Consider the following 27,853-nt stretch of genomic DNA (forward strand, 5'->3'; position numbering starts at 1 on the left):
CAAGAGATGCATATTTTAGGGATTCGATACCATAACAAAAATATGGATCAACACTGTCTATTGCCATTACACCTTGTCTTTACATATGATCACTTATGGTTTTATATCAGGGCTGTTAAATGGACTCTTTTCCAGAAAATGTTCCCCAGTTATTCCAATAGGTTGCTAAAATTCTCCAAGTTCAGTGAAATCATTATCTGAAAGGATGCAACTAAAAAACACATTATCTGAAAGGATGCAACTGAAAAACAGATTATCTAGAATTAAACAGGTCTCTAACCCAAACACAGTAAGGCGCAGAGTTTGGGTGATTAAGTTTGCTGGAAAAAACAAAGTGATGAAAGGAATAAAATATGAGAGTATACCCTGAAGTGTTGCCACAGTGGAATGGTCTGTGCCCATATTAAAAAGTCTGAATTCGAATGAGGCACTCCAGGAATCTGTTCCATCTAGAGATCACCTTACTTATTTCCCAATGAGGTCATTAGGACCCCATTACCCCTGTATACATTATAGAGAGATAGACATTAACAGTTACTTGTTTTTATGACTTGTCAATTTCTGTTACGCTTACTATAATTCTAATAGTCTATAGGTGGCAGTTCCTATTTCTTTGTAATAATAGAGACTGATTACTGATGCATCAAGCTTATTTTATTCTGGTGTATCGCCTTTTATTCTGACCCATGTGCCTATTTTGGTAGCCAGGTCTATCCCATGAGATCACAAAAATACACTAATGCACCTACGGAGAAAGAGTTTGGAAAATGCAAAGAGAAAAAACTGAAATGTGCGTCCAACAAATGCAAATTTCTTAAAATGTTCATTTCTTATGGCATTTACATTTATCTTTTTTCCCTCCCCACAACAGTGAACAACCACAGAGTAACCGTTTAAATTGCCACTGTCCTGGGGCACCTGGGTAACTCAGTCAGTTAAGCGCCCCACTAGAGTTTATTGAGATCAAGCCCCGCCTATGGCTCCACACTCAGTGTGGAGTCTGCTCGTCCTTCTCCCTCCCCCTCTAACCCTTCCACTGCACTCTCTCTCTCTCCCCGCCTGTCTCTAAATTAAATAAATAAATAAAACCTTTTAAAAAAATAAAATAAATTACCACTGTCCTTTATTTTACTGATAAACTCAGGTGCCCAGAAATTAAAATAACCACCCTACAGACATACATAATTACAATGAAAAATCACTCAAATTACCAAAAAAACATGAGAATTAAAGTACAACAGGTGTGTATGTCATAACAAAGAGTCCTGCAGACTGAGAATCTGAAGAGCCACACGCAAGTCTTGGCTTTGCCATTAATTACCTGCATCACCTTGAACAACCATCTAGCCTCTTGGTTACACCAACTAACATTTCTGTTGATGGTTTCCTTACATGTTAATCACCATTGCACACTCAAAATTCTTGTCATTGACTAAACTGCATTTCTAAAGTGGACGTCATAAACACATTGTAAAAAAACATAGATATTTTAGAGTCTTTCAAAGCACAGCATAAAGCCTGTGTTTTGAAAGTTTAACCAATGGAAGGACTATAATGAACAAGTGTAAATATCACATGTGCCGTATTCAAGCTTGCCTAAAGAGAAGCAGTTAAATTATTTATGACTTTTCATGTATTTAAATGATTATAGGGTGTAAGAATACTTTTTTAAGTTATAAGGAACTTTGGATCTCATTTATGTTGCCTATTTTATTTATGCTGCCAAGATATGTTTGGATACATTAAGTTGAATATCACAGACATGCCTTAGGAAGTAAGTCAATAAATTTCATTTCATTTATGAAGACACTTCCTAGAATAATTCCTAAAGTCACCTTACCTTTACAAACTTATAAGACCCAATGAATAGACTAGTTTTCTTTAAACATTTTCACAAAATGAGAGAAGATTATTCAGTTGCTTTTGCAACTTTCCACTTTGACCATCACCATACAGCACAATAGTGCCACAAACAGATTCCTAAGAAGTCTGGGCTTGTAGCTAGATATATTATTTCAGAATCATGATACTGACCAAAACGTATCAATGTGATGGTTTATATTCTTCTTGTCAATTTCCGCAGGCATAAATCCGGATTGTGATCCTTAATTTTCTCAAAGACCAAAACTGTCCTTCTTAACTGTCTGTGATTCTCCAACATCCTTGACTTTAAGTCAGGAAAGGTTAAAAATATCCATTATGAGTAAATTCTATAATAGAAACATTTTTTAAAGTACCTAGTAATACTTCAATACTAACTCCAATTTCCTACTCTTATTTAACTTTCCTCTTCCCAAAAAGGATCTGAGATGACTTATACAAATACATTCAATTGAACAAATATAATGCTAGCTAGGGTTTATCAAGATGATAAAGGGAAAAATAAGGAAAATAAGATAAGACTGGAATTAATTTTATTAGCTGAAAGTCACACTTTAATATCCCTATGTATTGTTGAAGTGAATACTAAAATTGACCCCAGACTTCCTAAAATTCAAAGTAAAAGTCACTATAACACGATAGAAAAACTGTGTCAGTTGCTTAGGAGCATTGCTTGGTGTGATGGCTAACTTTATATATCAATTTGACTAGATCAGGATTGCTTAAATATTTGGCTAAACATTATTTCTGGGTATATCTGTTAAGGTGTTTCTAGATGAGATTAGCATTTAATTGATGCGCCAACTAAAGCATCATGGGAGGGTCTGAGTAGAACAAAAAGTGGAGGAAGGAAAAACTCACTCCTTTCTTCCCCCCCGCCCCCCTCCTGCCTCTCCGATTGAGCTGGTTTCAACTGCCCTCAGACTGAGACTTACATCATCATCTCCACTGGTTCTTACGCCTTCAGACTCAGACTGAACTAAACCACCTGCTTTCCTGTCTCTCTGTCTTGCAGACAGAAGACTGCAGGACTTCTCAGCTTCTGTAATTTCAAAGCTAATACCTCATTTTATACATATCTCTTACTGGTTCTGTTTCTTTGGAGAACCCTGACCAATACACCTGTTATTAAGGACTAAGAGAAACTTCTCCCGAGGTCCTCTTAATGGCTGAACAATACTATGATGGACACCCAACCTCACTAAAAAAAAATAAGTTATCAAGAGCCACACCTCTGCTTATAATTACATGCCTCAGTGCAAGCCACCTGAATTCATATCAGAGTGCAATCTACTCAAAGTGACTTTATGGCTATGGGTGGCCATGTTAGTACAGACCTTAATGATTTCAGTGAATAGAGATTAAATCAGGGTAATATAGGTCTAAGGATGGAGAAACAGAGCCTCATATTAACTGGAAAACCAACAGGAGCACAAGGTAATTTCTTTATTGAGAAAGGGTGTATCTTTGCTTCTTGATTTTCTTAATGACACTGCTTCACTGTACTGATCCTAAAGGACTTATTCATTGGTTTGCTCATGCTAAATAGGTGTACATTAGTTCCCAATTATCTGACCATCCAGCCCCCACCCCACCACAATACAATAATTTTTGCATCTTTGAATTCAAATTCCCAAGGAAAAGAATGTAATTGACTTAGCCAGTGTTCACAATTCATAAGCCGCTGGCTTTCTGAAGACTGGCTGCTTTGGGATCAATTAACCATCCATGGTTAAATGAAGAAGCCATGCGGTAAACAGTGTCGTCCCTATAATTATGGGGGGTCAGAGCTGTCACCTTTAAGTACATGTATCAATCCCATAGACAAACCTATCTGTCTATATTTATGAATAAATGTACAGTAACATAAATTCATTACAATTTGTATTTCTAGTAGACTGAATCAGTTGACCTGTGGTTTACAGACATTCAGTATAATCTCACCAAGTTTTGAAGAACACCTTCAAATATGAAAATCTGGGTTTTGATTTTCTGATCTTGAGCCATCCTTCCTAATAATAAGTGAATTATTAAAATTCCTCACTCAAGTGGAGAATAAACCTAAATGTCTGCACAGAGAATATTACTTTCAATTTTGTTCTCTTTTGGGAAACACTCATCTATCTCATCTATATGAGATTTCTAGGAATTAAAATAGGTTTTATTTGTAAAAAGAGCACTATAAAAATAAAAGCAATTAATAAGACAAGAGCAGTAAAGTTTGATAAACTATGGAATTCCAAAATTTAAAGAAAGAAACTGAAACAATTATTAGGGAAAAGCTGGGGGAAAGTATTTAATTAAAGCATAGATATAAAAACAAATTATTGATAATTCAGTATGCTGAAAAAGAAAGAACTATCACCTCTGTTCTGAAAAGAGACATGTCATAATAGATGACAGGCAAAAACAAATTCACATAAAAAGAATTCAACTTCATTAAATATATAAAGAAATGTGAAATCATTTTAAAGGGTATTTTAAAAAAATTACAATAACCAGTAAAAATGAGGTTCAGTGTATTGCTATTAGGACTCTTTTAGAGGCCACTGTAACACTTCTGTATTACCAAAATTTTTCCTAGTGAACACGTATTACTTTATTTAAAACAAAATTACATCCTGAACAAATGGGAGAAGGTGGAGAAATGACTCTTCCTTTTATGCAACCAAATTTCCTCATATTTCCCAATACGGTTCCTCTCAGCCCTGACTCTCGAGGGGAGTAATAACCGTTAATATTTATTGAGTAGTTATATGTCACATACTAAGGGCTTGGCATTTATTATCTCATGTGGCACTTCCATGAAGTAGGTAGGACCTACAACTATCCCCATCTTCTAGATGTAGACAGAGGTTTTACGAGATTTGGTGCACAGCTAGGGTTATTTGGTCATTGTTAGTGCCAAAATTTACACAAGAGAAGTTGAATGAAGAGCTTTGCCATGAAGAATGCATGTGAGATGGGGTGTCTATCACCACTATGAACTCACACAGCTTAGTCATCCCCCGTTCTGGTCTCCAGAGTCAGGGAGCAAAAAGACTAACTTATTAAAAGCCTGTTCCTTACTAACAAGGACTCCATAACCTATTATAGGTAAAACTCCTCACAGAACCAACTAAGAAAAATCTAGTCTATCAAGGGATTACAATGTGTCTGAAGTTGAAAGTATTTTTGCAGAGCCTGATATAAATAAGATAAAATGGAAGGTTTTCCCAACATTGAATAGTTGGTATTAAGTAAAAATAACTCAATAGCAGCAACATCAACAGGAAAATTCAGGTTAATATCAATTTTAATTTTAATTTCCTTTCATTTGTATTTTATCAACTATCTCAAACGACTACAGAAGTTTTCATGTTGTTGACTTGTCAACTGGTGACATTTTCCACATTGTACATCTCTTTTGAGAAAATGAAAATGTTTTTACTTAATTTACTACAGAGTTCCAAGATGTATTGGAAATTTAAAGGTATAGACTAAATGCAAAAGAAACTCAAGCAAGAAGCTTCCCTCCCACGAGACTTTTTCCTCTTCTTAAGTTTTCAAGCCAGCACTTTAAGTCATATTAGTGATTTTAGCTCCAAATTACAGCCCATGGACTGGGCATATTTACCAAGCAATGGCTAACTTCTTTATCCGTCTGCACTGCTTCAAGCTGCCTAGATGAAAGAATCAGAAAACATACAGGAAGAGGGAGACAAAAGAAACTCTAATCTCAGGTAATCTCCAGAAAACACAGCGCAAATAATGGACAGCGCTGACTCGGGTAAAAGGAGAGAGCTCATCTTGAGTTCTTCCTACTCCAAAAATAACATGAATTACTTGGGGGAGGGGCTGGACAAAAACAAGACTAAACTGAGATGCACCAACTCAGAGTTCATCCGGAAATTTTCTCAAGAGGGAACTAATTATTATTGCTAAGCTGCATGCTAATTATCAGCTGTCAATGAAGATATACACAAAGGATTTAGTCATTTCCTCTCATGGCCTTCCTTTTTTAACCTGCAAGGGAAATAGTTTTAAAACTCATTGGCACCAATATGTTAGAGAGACAGTTCTCTTCACTTTGTCAAAATATATTTAAATTCCACACGCCCATGTGTACGAAGCAGGGAGGAGGGGATACACATTTTTCAGTTCTCAAACAAAAACAGGTTTCCAAGGGAGGAGTGTTTTCTTCTCGAATACACACTTCGTCCACTGTCACCTGCAAAGTAACGACTTCCTGAGACCCAGGAACTTAAACTTTTCACTAACTCCTGAATCAATCCAGGTCTTCAAGTTAATTCAGCAACAAGATACTGAACTGCATACACAGTAAGCACTGTTAATGAAAATGAAATAGAGAAATGAAGTAACTATTAGGAATTTTCTTCGACTTAATGGTCCAAAAAGGAAAAGGTTTCTTACAAAATGCTTGGATGATTTTGACACATCCGATCAATGATGACTAATGGTAATAATATTGAAACGGAGTGTTAAAAAAAATATGCAATTAACTTTTTTTTTTTTTTTTTAAGCGCAAACGGGATAGCTCAGTGGTTTGCTATTGCTCTTTCCAGCAATGGAGTGGCTGGCCTTCATGCATTCTCTGAATTTTTCGATTCTATCTTAACAAGGCAGAGGTCCACAACAGGCACTATAGTGCCCCAGGTTTTAACTATTAACCACTTCCAAGGAAAGCAAAAAGAGTTCAAATGTACATGTGAATAGCCTAAGCCTTAAATAGCCTTTTACTTCTTTGGTCAAGGAAAACAAGATAGTGTCAGAATTTTATGATTCTTTGTCTTCCTATCTTATATAAATTATTATTTAGCATTATACATGTTATTCTACCTTTTTTTTTTTTGTCTTTTAAACTTTTATTTAAGGGCAATGATCTATGATGTAGATTTTAGATCTTATTAAAAGCAGCCATGTCCACGGACTGCACATAGTCCTCAAAAGCAGTGATCCGCTCCTCCAGCATATCTGTTCCAACTTTATCTTCCACTACACACTGTATTTGAAGTTTTTTAATTCCATATCGCACTGGAACTAGTTTAGAAAAGCCCCAGACCAAGCTGTCTGCCTGAATGCTTCGGACGCACTCCTCTAGTTTTGCCATATCTGTCTCATGGTCCCAAGGTTTCACATCTAGTAACATGGAAGACTTGGCAACAAGTGCAGGTTTTTTGGCTTTCTTTGACTCATACTGTGCAAGGCGTTCCTCTCTTAGCCTCTTCACTTCTTCACTTTCCTCCTCCTCCTCAGATCCAAAGAGATCAATGTCATCACCATCTTTAACTATCTGTAGCTCCACTTCCTGTGCTGTCTTCCACATTAGCAGGGCCATACTTGCCCAAAGCTTTCTTCACTCCTGGAAGGCTGGCCTTCTCCTTTTCGTAAGACTTGATGTGATTATACCAATGGAGGGCATATCCATGTTATTCTAGATTATTGGTATCTGAACTCTACGAAAGCAAGGTCACAAAAGGACAAGACTACAAAGATTCATTGTCTATCCATGCACTACACACGTATTTGTGTGCATGTAAATTATTGAACAAAATCATAGAATATAAAGTGCTATTACCTAAAAGTGAATAACAACAATTTATTTTTGACTGCCTCCTAAATGTTTAATTAGGATTCCATTTCCTGGAGGCTAAAGCAGCAAGTTCTGTGTGAATGAGCTTCCTAAACTGAGCCTGTGTGACCGGGGGACTCTGAATTGGGACCATGGTATGTCATTTACTCAACATTCCTTTAAGGATGTTGTCAACGAGGGCAGGCTATTCTAAATGTAATGGGAGGGCTGTCAACGATTTGAAGAGCAATTATATGACCAGATTTATATCAAAAATATCAACTGGTTTTCATGTGCCAGAAGGGGGCAAAAGGTGGATAAAAGGAGGGTTGAAGACTCTTTTTTTTTTTTTAATCAGCAGGTGAGGAAGATGGTAGTAGCAAAACAAAGTACCTTGTAAACGCAGAGACCTGAACGACTAAATGGAAAAAAGCTATCAAATTTTACACAGTAAGGTAAAAGTATGTTTTGATGTTTTTTAAATTTAAATTATTTAAGACTGAGATAACACAGTCACTCAATTTGGTAAAAAATTCAAAATATATATGAAGACATCCACTGTATTAGGCACTCACTGGGGGATTTCAGAGAGATATTAAGGATCAATGTAATTCTGTAAAAATAACACCAGATTTTGGTATCCCTCATTTTATTTCTCTAAAATTATTTATTTCATTTGAGAGAGAGAGCACAAGCAGGGTGAGGGGAAGAGAAAAAAGCAGGCTCCCTGCTGAGCAAGGAGCCCAGTGGGGTTCCATCCCAGGACACTGTGATAATGACCTGAGCCGAAGGCAGATACGTAACCAACTGAGCCACCAGGCACCCTCTCTAAAATAATTTTAGAGGTAGGGTTTTCCAAGCTTATGTACTTGATAATAATTAGGCCCATTTACTTCTCTTCTCTTCTCTTCAAGAACATACATTGGGGCGCCTGGGTGGCTCAGTCAGTTAAGCTTCTGACTCTTGATTTCAGCTCAGGTCATGATCTCAGGGTCATGGCAACAAGCCCCACGCAGGGCTTCACACTCAGTAGGGAGTCTGCTTCTCTCCCTCCCTCCTCCCCTCCCTTGCATGCTCTAAAGTACATAAATACATCTTAAAAAAAAGGAAATACATTTTATGGTTCAAAACCAGAAAGAACATAAAGGCTTATAATAATAAACTCCCTCTTCTCTGGACTTCCTCCCCCTCTATAGCTCTCACTTCTTTGCCCTCAATGGCTTAACTGTGTCTAGTTTCTTGGATATTCTTCCAGAGTTTCTTACGCATATACAAAAAATAAGGTACACAGAGCTCTAATACCTTCCCAACTTTGCGCACAGAAAGAACCATAATATAAACCCTGTTGTTTATTTTGCTTTTGTTCACTTAATACATCCCAGAAATCCTTCTGATCAAAACTTACAGAGGGTATAGTTGCATGATATTCTATTTTAGGAATCACCTATTGGCATGCATTTAAATTCTTTCAAATTTTCCCTATTAAAAACAGTACTATAATGTGTATACATAAACATATGTTGATGTGCATATGTGAAAAAATATTTTTAAGATACATTTTTAGAAGTTGAATTACTGGGCTAAAAATCCCCAAGAATTTGTAATTTTTTTTACAGATATTGCCAATTTGCCTCAGTGGGGATTTTATCAGTTTAAGATTCTACTACTGTAAGAGTGACTGTTTCCTCACAGCCTTGACAATACTATACTATTAAGGTTTAGGATTTTTTGCTGGTCCGACTGGGGAAATACAAAATAAATTTCCATTTCTCTTATTATGGGTGAAGTAAGGAATCTTTTCACATAGAGTACTCTGTCTTTATTTTTGCCATTTTTCTCTTTACATTGATAGCCTATTTTTGCACAGGATTATAGTTCCTTTGTCAACATCTGAACTTTTCAAACTGTTAAAATTCTATGGGATTGGAAGTTATGGTTGAGAGATGGAAGCTAAACCCTTACATACAGAAATGTGTGCTTCAACCATGTTAGAAGTATATTTTTAATGGCTTATGTTTTTGCTTTAGTAAATAGAGCTAATTCTTGATTGTCTGGGGTAATTAGCCAGCCTGGCGATTAACAGTTTACACACACAATGTTAAGAAGCAGAAGTGGCCAGAGAACATGCTCAGTCTCCCATAGGCTGAATTGGGCTTTCAACAAACTCCCATGCACAAATGTTCGGCTGGGGAATTATGTGGGAAGAGGCAATGAGTAGCTCTGCCTACAGTGGAAGTGACTTAGTTGCCATGGTGACAATGGTTTTACAACCAGAGGCCTTGGTGAGATGCTTCCTTTCCTGGGACACTGCTATTTATCCAAACTTTTCCATCCTGTCATCCATCCTCCCTGCTTTCAGGGCCATGTTTTCCATCTGGCCTCTTTAGACCCCAACCCCCTTAGACTTCCTCTAGACTTTTGCCACAGTTCCATTTTTGAAGCTCCCAACTGAATCCATTTTTACTCACTTGGTTTAAACAATTATTTTCTGTCATCTGATTTCCCCAATATACTGCCCTTCCTCACACAGATTAACTAGGAGTTCTATTAAGGGCCACGATATAATATAATATTTTCTTAGTCATTAAATCACTAGAATGAAATCTAGGAAATGTGCTTAATATATAATTTACCAAGACCACTGCTGTGGACTCAAGTTTTATTTATGGCCGGGCTTTTATTGAACACTAGCCAATGAGAAAGGTTCTTTCATATGAAGGGAAAAATGATTCACCCAAAACTGACCTTTAAGCCACCTCTGAATTTGACTCTGCAGGGATTTCTGTACACTTGCTATGAGAAATCCAGAATTCCAAGCAACAAATATTTTAGAAAATATGTGAAATATTCAGTCAAAGCAGAAGTTAGAGAAGCCAAGAATACATGTGAAATACTATCATGTTTTCTGTACTATTAGTCATTGAAAACATATGTCGGGGGTGGGGGACATGTTTCTACAGGTCCTACAAAATGCTCTCGGTAGTCTAACAGTGTGCTACAGGCCTGGTAACTGTGTGAACATTTTTCCTTCAAAACATTTTCATATGGTCTATGAAACTGTGGTAACAAGGCTTTGATTTCATTTATTCATGTGTTATTTTTTAATGTTAGACATGTCTAAGTGGACTTGTTCACACTCCTATTTTAAAAGCTGGTTTTTCTGGATGATGACATTTCACAATGGCTTGGCTCCTGTTTAATATTTAAAGCTTAAAGAATAATAAAATACAATTCTATTAAAAATTTACATCATATTCTGTCAGAATTAGGTTTAAGATAAATAAATGATAGTATTTGGTAATTCATTCCTTCTAACACATGTTTAAACAACCTTGACTTCTGATACTATACCCCCACCAAAAACATGCATTCTGTAAGATGCTTTCTGATTTTTCAAGTTGGCTAATATGTACACAAGTGTACAGTAATTAGCTATTAAATTATAAATATATTTCAATATTAACACAGAAATGTTTTATGCTATAAAACTAATGTATCCTCAACAATCTGTATGTTTACCTGAATTTAAGGCATGCTAAGAAGTTAAAAGGGTCTATTTTTTCATTTTGTATTTGATTTTAGTGTTAGAGTAATATAACTTGCTAATACATAGTATTTTTTTCTTCGTTTTTCAGTTTTACTGGGACAAACATTACTTTAAGATATACAACATAATGATTTGATTTACATATAATATATACTATGAAATGATAACCACAGTAAGTTAATATCTATCATCACTTCACATAATTACAATTTTTTTCTTATGGTAAGAACTTTTACGATCTGCTCTCTTAGCAGTTTTCAAATATACAATACAGTATGGTTAACTGCAGTCACCAAGCTGTACATTACACCCCTATGACTTATTTATTTTATAACTGGAAATCTGTGCCTTTTGAACGCCTTCATTCATCTCCCTCACCTCTACATTTTTACATTTTTTAAAAATTTTGTATCTTCCTCTAACAATTTTATTGATCTTTGGTCTTTCACATAAAATATTTTATTTAGTAAATAACCATTACATAACAAAAACAAGCAAATTAACTAAAATCTGCATTATATTTTTACTTTATCACATACTGGTTCAAATATTTGATAAAGTTCTTCAGAGTAATGTGACTCTCAGTTTATTCCCAAAATCCCCTACTTGTTCAGCCAAGTGTCTACTTGCTATCTTCTCCTAAAGTCTAACAAACAGACTTCTCCAACGTAGCAAATGAAGAATAAACCCTTGATTCCCACGTATAAACAAATTCCTATTTCAGTCTTCCACTCTCAGGAAATGGCACTTTTAATCTTGTGAAATATTTTGTTTCACAAGAGATTCTTCTTGTGATTCTTCTTGCTCTGAATGCCACACTATTTATCCTCAACATCTCCACGACAACTTCTAGGCTGGACCAGTGAAAGAACCTCCTACTTTCCTGCTTCTACCCTCCCCGATGCCCCCTCCTACTGTTTACCCTGCAGTGACCGTGACTCATTCCAAATAGTGAGTCATGATGTTCCCTCCTCTGCATAAAACTCTACAACTGTTTCCCAATACCCTTAGATTAAAATCTTAGTTCAAAGTCTACCACCATCTGACCTGTCAGTCATCCACCTCACCCTGGATGTTGCTCCACTTTCTCCCCTGCTCAGGGAGCCGCAGGGCACAGGCTTGAGACCTTTGCCCTGACTCTTGCCTCTGCCTGATGTGTGCCTCCTTCTGACCTCCCACAGAGCTGGCTCCTCCCTCTGTGAAGTCTTCCCAGTCTAAGAACTGAAAGTTCCCACCTAGGCACTGGCTGTTGCATCTTTCATTGGGTCACTGTTACTTGGTTTTGTTTTTTCTGTTTCTTTTTTCCTTATTTATGTATCTTCTTCCTCCTCTGACAAGAAACCAATTCCATCAGAGTGACTTTTTCCATCTTGGTCACTGTGATATCCCCAGAACACAGACCAGTGCTAGCTGTTTGTTTAGTAGGCCCTGGATAAAGATGTGTGAAATGAAAAGAATTTCTCTGAATTTCAACTCTTCATGTATGAGACGGTGATAACAATAACTAAGTAGTAGGGTTGCCGTAAGAATCAAATGATTCATAATGGATGGCCAATACGTATGGATTTTTCTCCTTTCTTTGATGTTGATAAATTATTGGGCATTGAATGAAAATTTCCCCTGTAAAAATAGGCCTTTCTTAATTATATTCTGCCAAGTGGACACAGTTACTCTCTAGGCTTATTATACAGACTTAAAGTGAAATAGGAAATTTTGCAAGTACATGATTACTATGATCAGGGTAAAACAGCTAGTCTGTATTTTAAGTTAAAACCTTGCTTTGCTACCAACAGTAGGCTGGAGTAATTTTCTGTTCCTTCTTTCAGTCCACATGTACCTCAGCTGGCAAGAAAAAATTTATCTTTTAAATCTGCTTTATCATTTATTCATTTATAAGCTCAATCTAAAATATACAAAAGTATCTCTACCTTTGAAATTTAAAGTACCAGAAGAGCAGGCACAAATTCTTCCAACATTTTTGCTATTACTATTAAACCTTGAATTTTTATGAGTTTTCCAGTATTTAATTTGGTAGGTTTTTGTTTTGTTTGTTTGTTTAAAAACAGAGTTGTCAATTCCTAGACAGGTGCATGGTTTGACTTGGTGTTAAAACATCACAGCTAAACAGCCTCTGCATTCTCACTTCCTGACCTCTAATAAAGATCTCCAGTCTCATCTTTATAAAAATAAAGCCTCCTCTCAAGCCATATAATTTAATCCTAAAAAACATCCTTTCTAAAATAATGACTTCCAAACATCCCATCTGACCATCTAACACAACAAACATTTGTGCCTTTAAAAAATCTGTGCTTTTCAGTCTCACATATTACCAGAAAGTAATGACTACTCTGTTACTTGGATACTTTTTCTATTAACATCACATTTCCTCATGGTTTCAATTCTTACAGAATAATAACTGAATTTCAAATCCAGGCAGAATAAAGGGCAATTGTGTAATCTTTTGACATCCCATTAATTAAATGGGAATTGAATCTACTCATTCACATTATAAGACAAAGAAAATCACACCAATAATACTGTTGGTAGATGTGTATCTGGATACAGAGATGAGGCTCTGTGTTATTTGCCATCATCTGATAGCTTTGGAAATGCTAGACAACCACTAAAAGCTCATTCGCGCTGAAATTACATGCCTCAATTACTGTAGCTGCTGCCATGTGAACCGGACGCCTCTTGGTAGGTAATCGGCCCCCCGGGGAGATGGGTTCTCTTCAGATGTGGCTGAGGAACGCCAAGAGGGGAGACAAACCAAAGCTATGTGTACAATTCACTGATGACTTTCTTTCACAAAAAGCTGCCTTAGTGACTAAGCTGCTAACAAATTCTTCTTCTGTTTTCCTTTTCCGGCAATCCTCAATAGGCATGGATTCACTTCCTGTTAGAAACCCCTGTTGTTTATAACCTGTCACAGGGCAAACAGTACCTTAAAAGACCACCTGTGTTTTCTTTGAAAACGATGAAGGGGAGAGAACTTGCATTCACAGAAAGGCTCTTGTGTGGTAGGTCCTGCGTGAAATATCCAATTTACATAATTCCATTTGCCCTTCATATCACTCCAACAATGGATGCATAATGCTCCTCATTTTACAGATCAGGAAAGAGAGGCTCACGGGAAACTTAAAAACTTCCTTGGGTCACAACTCAGTTCAAGGTTGATATCTCTGGAACTAATGTTATTTTGCTTATTTTGTTATTTGACCATAAGAAAAGAGTTTGTATAATTACATACTTGCTTCATAAACAGATTAGTCATAGGTTTTCAGTATGGTAAATCTCTTAGGAATGTGTTACAGGTGTTTTCCATATTTCATGCATTTATCAAATAAAATTTACCCCTGATAAATGGCCACAGACACCTTGGGAGCAGGCATTTTTTTTCAACCTGTGCCTCAGCCTTTTCTCATCATTTGCCTCATGCATCCTAAAGGCTACCTCACAGCAGTTGTGTTTCTGTTGTGCAATCTGATCAAAACAATCAGAAAAAACACGGGTTGTAGAGGACCAGAAAAGACAGAGATTAGAAATAAATGAAATAAATGGAAAAAAACCTATAACCTACTGACTTCAAATAAAAGGAGATAATGTTCTTAAAAATAAAAATTAAATAATAAGCACAGACATCTGCGGTCTGTTCCCAACTTTGCTACTGAATAGACCATCTACAGGAGATCTAATTTCCCCATTTGTAGGATGAGAGGAATAGATGAAATCATCACTGAAGTTCCTTCTAGCTCCACAAACCACATCACATCATGAACTATATCCTCTCCAGTGAGGGAAAATATTGAGTAGAATTGTCCAAAGGATGCTGTCTAGAATTTTTTAATCTGTTAGTTTTACAAACTGTGAGAACTGCAGCATTAATTTTAGCTACATGGGAGGATAAGAATTAGTGCTGAAGATACAATTTTCTATCAGGTGAACTCTAATGTCAAAAAAAGTCTATCACTGGGCGCCTGGGTGGCTCAGTTGGTTAAGCGACTGCCTTCGGCTCAGGTCATGGTCCTGGAGTCCCGGGATCGAGTCCCGCATCGGGCTCCCTGCTCAGCGGGGAGTCTGCTTCTCCCTCTGACCCTCCCCCCCTTTCATGCTCTATCTCATTCTCTCTCTCAAATAAATAAAATCTTTTTTAAAAAAAAGTCTATCACTATCAGTTTAAAAAACAACAAATGTATTGTTATTGATTAGTTTTCCTGTAATTTTTGATAGGCTTTACATATAAAGAGGAAGATATAAATCAAATATCCTCTAACTTCATCCTGGTATCACATACTATGAAAATGAAAAAAAGTCAATTAGGTCATGCTACAATTAGAACTAGAGATCTGATAACACATTTGTAAATTACAGGGCAATCCCCTAAGCCAAAACCTTACTACTCAGGAAACAACCTGGCAAAAGTGAATACTCTTTCACACATGCTGAGAACAAGAGAACGGATGATAAATAAGAAAAAGTCTGGAAAACTTGGAAGACATTTTTATAGGACAAGTCAAAATGTCTTTTGTAGAACTCACTAGAGAAACTTCAAAAATGGACAATTTATCAGTAGAGCAAGTTGAAAGATTAAAACCAAAGTTCTGTCATGACATTCTAGATCAGGTCCCTGTTCTATAGTTTATGATAGGACTACCAATCAGCTCCCTTGACAAACAGTTGAATTTCTGAAAGTATCTTTCTTGCCAGCTGGAGGCAAGGGTAAATACAGCTGAAAAGAGTAACAGACAGCTGCCCTATCCCCAGCCCCCGACTTCATCAGAGCGGATGCCTGTACCCAGGTAACTGGTCATCCATCATCAAGTCAAATATGATTTTACATGTGCTTGGATCCTTCTGGCAAGGTCACTGCCCCTATCTGGGAAAAAAAATTCTGTATGAAATTGGGAACAGGAGGTCAATTTTCTTTTCCTGCCATGACCAAGAAGAGATAGCTTCTGCCACTGGAAAGGAGCAAATGCATTAACCTCCCTGACCAGCCGACACTCATCACAGGGATGATGAAATATTTTAGAATGCTCATGGTTGGTGATTGCTAGGATTTATCACCTTCAGAGCTGTGTGTGTAAGAGTGTGTGTGTGTGTGTGTGTGTGTGTGTGTATGAGAGAGAGAGAGAGAGAGAGAGAAAGAGATTGAGAATGAGAAGACACTTAAAGAAATGTTAATGAACAGGGGGATGGCAAGCAGGAGGTGTAAAAGCTTTCACTTCAACATTTCCACTCTGAAACAGGGGAAAGAAAAAAAGAAAAATGGAAATTAAAACTGATGCAAATAATATCAAGAAACGATCATTTTGGCTGTGGTACACATAGCTAAAGTTAATGCAGATTAACAGACATGAGACTGAGGTATTTAAAGCCAACAAGTACCAGCCTGCTTTTGGAGAACTTATTGATACCAGCCCTGACAGCCTCCTGATTTCCTACTTAAGGAATAAAAACATGTATTACTATACCTGAATTAGTAAATACTTTCAAAATTGCTAAAATGTTTATGGGGAGAACATTCAAGAATATTAAAAAAAATGAATGAAATGACTGGTAACATTAGTTTTTCTGGCAAGAGCAAGATTACTAACAGAGGTTGTAATTCTTATAAAGTCAATTGCTTTATTTAAAATTCTATAGTCATCCCACTCATGTCTTCAATATTCATTGATAAAGCATAGTATATGTCACATCTTATAAGGTAGTTTGTGATAATAAATTACCTAGACTGAAAGTTTTAGAAGGCAATTATTTAGCACACTTCCCTTAGTAAATAAAGGTTTTTATAGATATTAGCAATGAATTACCATGGTCAAAATAATTATTTCTAACATAATATAGACTACCCTACTTCTATGACCAATATGACACCATATTTGGGGGGGAAAAAAAGACACTATATTTGGAATCAAAAAGACAAAAATTACCATTACTTTTTTTTTGATCAGGTAATGGTGAGTCCTCTGAATTTACTATGAACAGAAGCCTAATGCTTTCCGGAGGGACTAACCTAATAAGCAAGACTGCTTATGTGGTATAATTTGAAGAGGGGTAATGTAGACGGGGCTCTGAGTCCAATTATTTAATCCCCTCCTGGTTTCTCCGGTTATTAAGGTTTTACAACTTTGATATTTCTGGCTTTCAAAAGATCCTATTAAAATTTTGGGACCTCTGGGAGGGATTATACCTTAAACCTTTATCAGCTAATAACTGAGCTTTGTCTGAATACTTGAACTGGGTCTCGTGTAAATATAACATTTGATGAGCCTAGAGGAAGGGTGTTTCTCAAGTGGAAATAAAGGATAGTATTAGGTTAGGGGTATGTGGGAGCTTTGGGGGGGGTGCAGAGGTTAACACCAATACAACGTTCATCATGTTGCCCTAACGGGCCAGGTTTCTAGGTCACGGCACACAGCTTTGCTATGGTGCCAAAATTCAGAGCCACTGAATTGTTCACTTTTGGCCTAGTTTTCTGGAGGCAATCACACACACTCCATGACACATGAGGGTATGTCCGAACGGTGTCACAAAAGTCTATGTAATTTGGCCAAGAAGTTACTTTGGCACTCATCAACCTGACAGAAAAGCATTATTTTTATGGTAAATTCAGGGCTCAGTCAGGGAGATTTTCTTCATGCTGATTTTGAACCTGTTTTTTCCTAGAATTTTGGTTGCATGTAGAAATCCCCAGGAAGCTTGGAAAAAAAGAAAAAAAAAAAAAAAGGCTGATGCCTGGGTCCCTTGCCGAGAGAGTTGGGTAAATATTTTGTCTGCCGTTGGCATTTTAAATTTCCCCAGGAAATTTAAATAGGACACCAAAACTGAGAACCTCTGTTGCAGAATGATTGTGCTGAAGCTCAGTTATTAGCCAAGATCAGAAAATGATATGCAAACAATCAGAGGTGTGCAAGCTTATGGGTCAGTTACAAAGAGTTGCCAGAATACCGAACTTACCAAAATGTTCCAGTCATCATCCAATCTTGAGTCAACAACAGCAGGAAAATAAAACTGATCACTGTCTGACATTACAGATGACCAAGAAGGGGTGAGGAAAAAAGCTTCCTTGAATATTTTATCAACATATTCATAATGGAAGCAAATGTGGATGCTCCAGGTGCTTATGTATATAGTCCATGATGTATCACTAAATTGACATTACTAGTGGGATGTCCTTCATCGGCCCCGTAAGATGCCTCTTACATGATGCATCTATTTTGTACAATGTTCAAGAAGCTAATTATATTTAGGATATCACATATTCTGTGTGATGGCCAACCTTGAATATGTGACTTGTAATAAAGTTTATTTTTAAAAGATGGTGCTTTATCATTCAGATTTCTGACAATTAAAAAGGTAATAAACTCAAAAATAAATGTGTTGAGTTCTGTAAGTGTGATCTGGAGCAGCTTTCAACTCTCCAGATATCTTAATAAATTCTAAGTGTCTCCTGTCATCTGGAAGGTTTTCAAGGAACTGAGGTAAAAAATCTAGCTGGTCTAAAAGAAATCAGGCCACGTCTAACTCATGCACTTCAAAAATGTGAACATTGTACACAGTGCTTATCAGTATTAGAGGTGAATCCTTTCTTTGCGTCCGGTTTGAACGTGTTTATTAAATAGTGAGAAACAAAGCGGACATTTTAGGAAACCAAGAAACAGACTTGTCAAAGGGTTCTAATGTCGAGTATAAAACAACATTCATGATTATTCCAGGTGATTGCAGTCCTCTGCTCAGTACATGAACATTTTCAAAAGGTCTGAGCAGATCTAGTCCCTACCTACCAGCAGCTGGAATGCTCCTAAGGGGTAAGAATTTGGCCCAATGAGATCTCCATGCGTCCAATGACGTTAGCGTCAAGGGGAAGGTCCCTCTCTCTTCTCTAATAGCAACATTAAAACAGCAAGAGACCATGACATGTTCTAGGCGTTGCAGTATATGAAAAGTATTTTCTGAGAAAAGAGCATACACTGTCAGTGTTACCTCAGTACAAGAGATAAAAAAAAAAAAAATCACAATTTGCTGATCTCATTTGTTTATGCCCAGAAAATGGGAAAAAAAGAAAACTATAATTGACTGGAAAGTGAACAGTACAAACTATTTAGGCCCCTAAAGATAAATATGTCCAGAAATCTCCTAGGACTGACATTTTCATCTATTTGATTCCCATGGTTAACAGAAGTGGTCATCCAAGTGGCTGATTTATTCTGCTTTCCTAAGTCTATCCTGTTACTACTCCCTTAAAATTGTGCTGGGAGAAAGCAAACACACTTCCCAGAAAGAAAAAGGAAAAAAAAAAAAAAAAAAGGAAGAGTCTTTGCACAGGGTTATATATAATTAGCAGGTATCTCAGGCTGGCAACCCCCAAGAAGCTGTAGGTAGGTACACTATGAAATTACTTAAGGCTGAAACTTTTGATCTGTTTTCATTTATAGGGACTCCCAAACCACAGAACTCTTGAAATACAAGCTATGGATTAGTTGCATTCATTTCACTGTGTCCACAGACATTGGATCAAACAAGGCAGAGGGATGGGCACTGCATTCCAAAAAGGCACTATACATTATTCGGATACTCTGTGACTTCTAAAAGAAGGAAACGGGGAAAAATTAATTGTATTTTAGAGACAGTTGTATTTATATTAACTTGAGCTTAACAAGTAGAAACAAAATAGATGCCAGATTTCCTTATAACGGCATATCAACTCTTCTGCAATTATAAAACTGAGTCTTATTAAAAGTAGTATCTGAAATTAGTAATTTATCATCTGAGGTCTGAATATACAAGAGAATGTGCTGAAAAGGAACTGGAGCCATAACAAAGCCAATTATGCTAAATTCAGTAAATAAGTATGGTGTAAATATTCTAACATGAGCTACTTCTGTATTTTCAATATGACAACATGACATAAATTATACCTGCTTTTTAATTTTGGTGCAATACAGAAATGACGGTATGATATGCTAATACTACAATACAATTTTAAAAACTTTAATATATAAAAACAAAAAAGCTCTGAAAATCAAAGCATCACCACTAATGCAAAGCTGTTTTCTCAGTGTCTTACTAAAGCTAGAAGAGAGGCTAAACGTATTCATATTCTTCAAAATGAATTTGTATTTTTAAAATATCAAAGAAGGGCATCAATTATAAAAGTCTCTATTTATCTATTTGTTTTAATGAACTGCCATTCATATTTGGGAGTTCTGGTTCTTTGTTTTGGAGTCGTTAAGCCCCATGCTCACTCATTTCCAATTAGTTAGATGTGTCCTCCCTGGTAATAGGTGGTTACTACATCACAGCTTTCTAGTTTTCAGACTCAATTAAAAAAGTGATAGTGAGTCTTGGCTCAAAATCAAGGCTGTGACCCCTGCACCCATCACATCTCCTTTAATCTCCAACAGTTCTGTTCCCTGACAAATTCCCTGGACAGCATAATTACCCCTTCCCATAACACTTCCAAATGCTCTGTGCAAAGTTCCCAGAGGAATCAGCCATAAACATTTTAAATTTGAAGCAAGAAGTACACATTTTTCTAAAAACAAATCAATGCAATGATTGTCCAATGTTGGCTGCCCCAACAAATTTTAAAATCTTACACATTTAAATATGTCATTCATAGTTAAGGTGCACTTGCCACAAAATTAAATGTCTATGAGACCGTATTTAGGTTATGTTTTACCATGAAAGGCTGGGTGTCCTTTAAAAAAATGCACCTATACATACACTTTCCTATTACAAGAGAAGCAATTTAGCTGGGTGACTTCAGCATGCACATTGAGGAAAACAAAATTTACACTGTGTTTTTAGAACTTACAAAATTAGGTTTTCAAATGTCATTAACCAATTATATATGTCTCCAATAAATGCCATGCTATTTTGATCAAGCTGTCAAAATCTCAACGTTTTTGGTATAAATGTAACAATGGTTCAAATTCAGGATCTAATGGTTCAAATTCAGGATCTTCAAGTAGATCTCTATAATTTTTTTCCTAAAGACTCTGTTTTCTAAAAATGAAGGAAAAAGAAAACTTTATTTTTTGTCCAACGTAACTGCATACCAAACTTGACTTCAAGTATAAATAAATTTTGTAAATTTTACTGACTGATGGCATATCACGACTAACACACAATCTAGGTTTTTTTCCCCTCTTTAATTGGAAACTACTCAGCTGCAGGAGGAGAAAAACATTCCCATTCTTAATCCAAGGAGGAAGAAAGACCAATGAAGTTAGATTTACATGTTATTAACTAGACATTTAATAACAGTTTCTGATTAAATAGAAATATGCTGCTTACATGTGTATTTGTCAAGCTTTTTTTAAAGAACTGGGAGAATTAGTAAGAGGAACAGGGAATAACCGCATAATGATTAGTATCGGATTTACTTAGATGTTTCACTTAACAGGCACACAACTTTTTTCCTATAGATGCATATATGTGGTAAGCAAAAAAAATGAAGAAAAATTATTTTTCCCATGCATGACTTTTTCTTCCCCCTTGAAACAGCAACCACTGTCCCCAGCAGAGGCCTAATTGAAATGTGCTTTGTCCTTGCCAGGGCAAATAAGAGATTAAATTTAAACAAAGCAGGGGCCTTGGTCAGATGGGAGATGGAGAAACAATCAGTCTCCCCCAAGGCTCCCCCAACCCAGAGCCTCCAACCCCCAACCATCATCTTCCCTCATTTCTTTCGACTTTTAGCAACTCCAGGCAGGGGGCAGAGGCCTCTCAGGCAACCTCCTGTCCTGCCGGGGTTTTACTTTGTGGAGCACTTTTTAAGCTCAATAAAGGACTTTTCTTAGGAAAAAAAGAAATGTCCTCAATTCCAAGTAAATATGGTAATAAAGTTCTTGGGGCCTTGGGCCTGAATTGTTCTTTTATATTAAAGGTGATCTGAATGATGAGTACAAATTATCAAGAAGACTAGCAGAAAATGACACAGATTTCCTTAGCCTATTCCCCTCTTGTCAAGGAAGGACTGGTTGGAAGAGGGGAGAATCTGAGATATTCCTTTTTTTTTTTTTTTAAGATTATTTATTTATTTATTTATTTGAGAGAGAGAGAGAATAGGAGATAGAGAGCACGAGAGGGAAGAGGGTCAGAGGGAGAAGCAGACTCCCTGCTGAGCAGGGAGCCCGATGTGAGACTCGATCCCGGGACTCCAGGATCATGACCTGAGCCGAAGGCAGTCGCTTAACCAACTGAGCCACCCAGGCGCCCCTGAGATATTACTAATGTGCATCATCTTTCCATCACAAAATACTCCTGGAAAAGTCCAAGATGTGACTGTACTGTGACTGTTTATCCATCTCCTTAATCCTTAGAGTTTACTACAGAAATAATGATTACCAGGGATCTTCATGTTTGATTGCTCACCTAGAAATGGCAAGACTTCCAGACTATTTAAAAAAATGGATTTGATATATTTTTTCCCAAATACTGAATCTCTATATAAAACAACTAGTTGTCAGTGACTCCCTTAGGTCATTACATTGATATTTTCATATAACATATCACAATCAACCATAAAGTTATTTTCCTCCCTGTAAACTTAGTTTTACTCATTAACTGAATAAGCATTTTTATGCGCAATACTAACGTCCAGGTATACTAATGTATAAAAGAGTTGTAGCTTCACAGTTTCCCTCCTTTAAATGACACATATTTTCTATTTTAAAGAGAAAATGTTTTTCTTTCCAAACAGGCATTTAGTCATTTTTAAACACTATTTGACAGAGATACAAACAACAAAACAAAAACATGTAAAGATATTTGGGCCTACTGATTTTACCTGGAAAAGAATTCTTAGGAAGTCATAATTAAGGAAAAATATAATTCCATTACAAATAAAGATAATTCAAATTTGAAATCTTTCAGAATGTAAACCATACTTAGAAGAGGTCAACATGAAAATGATTTTCTATTGGGCTGCCGGGTGGCTCAGTCAGTTAAGCATCTGCCTTCAGTTCAGATCATGCTCCCAGGGTCCTGGGATCGAGTCCCGCATTGGGCTCCTTGCTCAGTAGGAACCTGCTTGTGCTCTCTCTCTCTCTCTCTCTCTGACAAATAAATAAAATCTCTTTAAAAAAAAGGGAAGAAAAGAAAATGATTTTCTATTGTCTATTGATTGTGACACTGCTGAGTGTTATGTTCAGTTACCTAAACTGAAGAGAGTAAGACAATATTATGTAAACTCAACAATTATAAATAACTGTATATAAATACTTAGGACAGACCACTTTTATTGTCACCATGAAAGCCAATATATTCTGATATTTTCACAGCACCTAATTTTAAATATTTAACATGAGTGGACACAAAATGGTATGTTTCAGTAGCTAGGTTTCTTCACTTGCTACATTGTTTTTCACTGTATCGGACATGTTTTAGAGAGAGTTTGGTTCTTACCAGTGCCTTCCAGTGAAACTACAATAATAAATTATAGCAGGGAAAGTAAAAGATGAACAACCCAAGGCATCCCATGTGCATGTTCTGAGTATATATAGCGTAGAGTACACATATAAGGGGAATTTGTTACAATGAGAATACTGTATCCATTTCATTGACTGTTTTGCTTCCTGGAATACAATCTTAAACTCAATGTACCCTTGTCACTACCACAGTGAAAGAACCACCACACAGCTCTAGAGTTCCTATAGCAGATCTACCCTACTCCTTTCAGGGTCTACAAGCACAGGCATTGGAGTTGCACATCTGCCTTGACAAGGAAAGACTTCAGCCATGGCCTTGATGCTCCACATCATGTGTTTTTGCAGCTGCCTTATGTTAGAGCATGAAAGACTGCTCAGTGGCCTTTACACATTCTATTCTGTCAATAACAAGTTGTCTTTGCAGAGGCAGAGGAGGAGGAAACCATGATGCTTCCAGACTCTGTTCTAAATACATCAGCAACTTCACGAGCTCTATTTCCCCATAAGCTTAGGGTAAATATTCTTATTTCAGAATTTAATTGCATTCATAATCCAAGAAATGCTGCTTTTGCTATACGCCCTCCAACCTATGTATGATAGGGAAAAATTTAAAAAATCTTAATCGTTTAGTAAAGAATTTTTTTTTAAGATTTTATTTATTAGACAGAGACAGACACAGCGAGAGAGGGAACACAAGCAGGGGGAGTGGAAGAGGGAGAAGCAGGCTTCCCGCTGGTCAGGGAGCCCAATGCGGGACTCGATCCCAGGACCCTGGGACCATGACCTGAGCCGAAGGCAGACGCTTAACAACTGAGCCACCCAGGCACTCCTCATTTAGTAAAGAATTTGTAATGTACTGTGTACTAGCTGCCTCATTATAACCCACCCTCTTCTAAGGAGAGAGAATATTTTTCTTGACTAAGCTATTCCATTATGAGGAATGGAGTGGATTAGGGGGGAAGGACAGCAGAAGCCTACAGCAGCAAAACTATCATCAACAGAAGAGAGGAAAAAGGAAAGCAGGGGACGAGAGAAAGAGAAGATATAAGCAAAAATACCATTAGGGATCAAAATTCAGATGCTAGCGAGATGTACCTGTCGTGCAATGGAAAGTGAGATTTTCTAGCTTTTAACCACTATTGAGATCTGAAATGAGCCAACTGGAAAAGAAGGGACAAAGGTAAGTTTTTAGGGGAACCAGAAGTAAATAAGGATGTGCTTATACAAGTGCAGTAAATGAGGACCACGAAGAATGGTTTGGGGACTGTGGGTGAGAAATGTAATTAGCAGGGTTAACTCCATTAGGAGCTCAGAAATCCCAAAGCTACTGTTTGCCTTAGAGGCACATAAACGTGTGAGGGGTTGTAGAGAGTGGACAGAAAGAATCTACAGAAGGAATAGAAATTTGAGGTAATGCACATGATCTCCTTGGTTTTCCTCATGAAAGGAGAAAAAATTGACATCTTTTGAGTGGGGTATGGATTTGTAGTTGGTACATAAGGATTAGAGTCTCAGTCTGAGAGGTATTTATGGGAACAGGCCACAGAATGGAAAAGATACATGGAGAAAATTGGAGAACATTATATGGATTCAGCTGAAGTTGGAGAACATGAATGAACAACTATGGGTTTTGCCAAATATGTTCACTAGTCCAGAAATAAGAGACAGCAGATCAGTGAACACTTGTAAATCACAGGTAAAGAAAGGAAAAGATACAAGGAAATCTACAATGATAGTAATACCACTGGTTGAAACTGGAGACTGGGAAAAAGAAGATATATAACTAGAAAAGAGGCTCATAGACTGGAAAAACTCTCTAAAAGTCAACTTTGGTTTCAGTCTCAGTTCAAGTGTAAGCTCATCTTATTAGTTATTTCATCTTAGGCAAATCACTTCACTTATGTATGTTTCTTTTATCCATACAATGAAGGTAATAGCACTTACTGGATAAAATTATTGTTTAAGGATAAAATTAAATGATTTATGTAGAACAGCAAAATAGCAGAAAATTATAGTCATTAATAAAAAGATAGGATAGAAGTGCACCCGATGTCAGCGAATGCCAGTGGTCATGTTTCCTGTTCTTCCTTCCCCTTTCTTCCCTGAGATCCTCTGGGTCCAGACTAGAGCACAGCCCTCTGCTCATGGAAGCTCCCATGTGGCCTTCTATTACTCCACAGTCTTAATATGTGGCCACTGTTCTACAGGGGTCTAATTCCCTGCTTTCCAGTCCAATGAAACCCCTCACTGCAATTGCTTCTCATAAATTTCTATCCTATCTTGGTCTTCAGACTTATCAACTCAAACGTATTGTTCTCCCTAGACCCAGAGTAAACTTTCTAGAATCTGACTTGTCTAATGTTCCGCAATGTAAATTGACATTTTTTAAGCATGGCCTGGCCCTGGTCCTATTACCCTGATTTCATTCTCTACCAGGCTCCCAGAGTCTCCCCTAGTAGTGGATATAGTAAATTATGTAGCATTCCCAGAAGGCACCATGTTTTTTTCAGGTCTGTGCCTTTTCTGGAGACCTCATCATCTTGTCTCTTAGGTTAAGTGGTTCAAAACTCATACCAAACCCTAACATCACCCTCTCTCCTTGGACTAAGTAACCCCTACTATGAGTGCCACAGCTCTGGAATAGATCTCTTATAGCACTTATCACACTGAGCTTTGATTCATTAATTTTCTTACCTTTAGACCCCACCAAACTAGAAGAGTCTCGGGCACTTTGTCTTACTGACTTCAGTATGGGTAGAACTGAGCATAAACAGTAGTAACAATATCTATTACCCATGTGCCACATAATCTGCACACCTGCCCCTTACAGATCTGTCTTCAGGGCCATTTTATGGAAGAGAAAACCAAGACACAGAAAGGATAAGTAACTTGCCCAAGGTCATAAACTTTCCAGGTTCAGAGCTAGGACATGAGACAGGTTGCTTCATCTGTCCAATCCTCCTACGCACCGCAATTGCCTTTCAATTGCCACACTTGCTACATAGTAGGTGCTCAATAAATGTGAAAAATGGGGGTGCCTGGGTGGCTCAGTCGGTTAAGTGGCTGCCTTCGGCTCAGGTCATGATCCCGGGGTCCTGGGATCGAGCCCCGCATCGGGCTCCCAGCTCAGCGGAGAGCCTGCTTTTCCTTCTCCCTCTGCCTGCAGCTCTGCCTACTTGTGCTATCTCTTGGTCAAATAAATAAATAAAATCTTTAAAAAAAATAAATATGTGAAAAATAAATGGATATATAAGCTACAGTCGAAGAAGGCTGACAGTAAAATCAACCCTGACATTCATTTGTCATTGGCACTGCCAAGATGTTACCTATGTTCAGGCAATTCTCTGATCTGTCCTTGTAGAATAAGACCCAAACTATTTCGATCCAGAGAGCTTGTATTCATTTAAATATTTATTGAGAGCCATTCACATCTTTGCTTCCAAGTTATGCCTAGGAGAGTACAACTAGCACATTACACTCATTAGGAGATGGGGGAATCTCAGGAACGGGCTGGCCAGACAGCTGCTCTCGTCTCAGTTACTTAGCTCCTTCACCCACAAAAGGACCTTGAAGAGAAGGATTTGGTGATGGAATCAATGTGAGCTTTCTCCCTTATCTTTTTTTTTTTTTTAAATCAACACTTCTCACATCTACTACCACAACTGCTCTACCAGTGGGGAAAAAGACTAAATGAGGACATGGGCTCCGTGGAAGGAAGGCTGGGGAGGATCAATGAGAACAAGCTCAAGACCAGCTCTGGTGCTGTAAGGGGGTAAAAGCCTCTTAAGGAACAAAATCCACCCCTCTCATCAGTACTGGAAGGCAAACCTCTATTTCATTTAAGAAAAATATGCAAATACAGCATTTCCAATTCAAATACTGCTTTGGGGCTAGACAGGAGAGAAGTTACTGCCAAGTCCACTTGAAGACGTAGCCACTCGGAGACAATTTGTAGCCAAACTTAGCCTTGCTGATTACGGCAAATTGGCAAGCTCAGATTCTTTGTAACTGGCCTGTTACAAACACCCGCCCTAGAGAATAAGGTGGAGAGCTGCCAGGTCTTGCTGGCTGGCTCCCAACAGCAACCTGCCTTGGTCTGTTTGGGGCTCTTTGAGCTTGGGGCATTCGGGTGTAGGGTAAGATGTCAGCCACATGGCTAACTCCCTCCTCTGCAGTCGGCCTGTAAATAGAATGTTTTCATTGCAGTTAATAGGGGCTTTGGTCCCTGTTCTGGGAGGCACCTGGACTTTTTAAGATTTTTTAAAGATCCTGTATATAGATGCACAAAATGCCAATGGAAATTTTATAAGGACGTATGTAGCTGTTCCTGCCAAGGAACATTTTCTTTTCAAATCACAGTCCCTCCTGTAGTGTCTTAGAGACCAGTCTCCGCCAGGATGCAGGTTCAGACTTTCT

At 37.4% G+C, this 27,853-nt stretch overlaps 1 protein-coding gene and 1 pseudogene across 1 annotated transcript in view; both read right to left on the bottom strand.

The window, feature by feature from the left end:
* SEMA3E (semaphorin 3E) overlaps window positions 1–27,853 on the bottom strand; it is a 237,114-nt gene that overhangs the window by 104,263 nt on the left and 104,998 nt on the right. The window lies entirely within an intron of this gene.
* LOC114219879 (elongation factor 1-beta pseudogene) lies at window positions 6,779–7,310 on the bottom strand (annotated as a pseudogene).

The sequence above is a fragment of the Eumetopias jubatus genome, unplaced genomic scaffold (genome assembly GCF_037043125.1).
Source record: "Eumetopias jubatus isolate StellerSeaLion01/CBP00866 unplaced genomic scaffold, mEumJub1_p1.0 scaffold_14, whole genome shotgun sequence".
Classification (NCBI taxonomy): domain Eukaryota; kingdom Metazoa; phylum Chordata; class Mammalia; order Carnivora; family Otariidae; genus Eumetopias; species Eumetopias jubatus.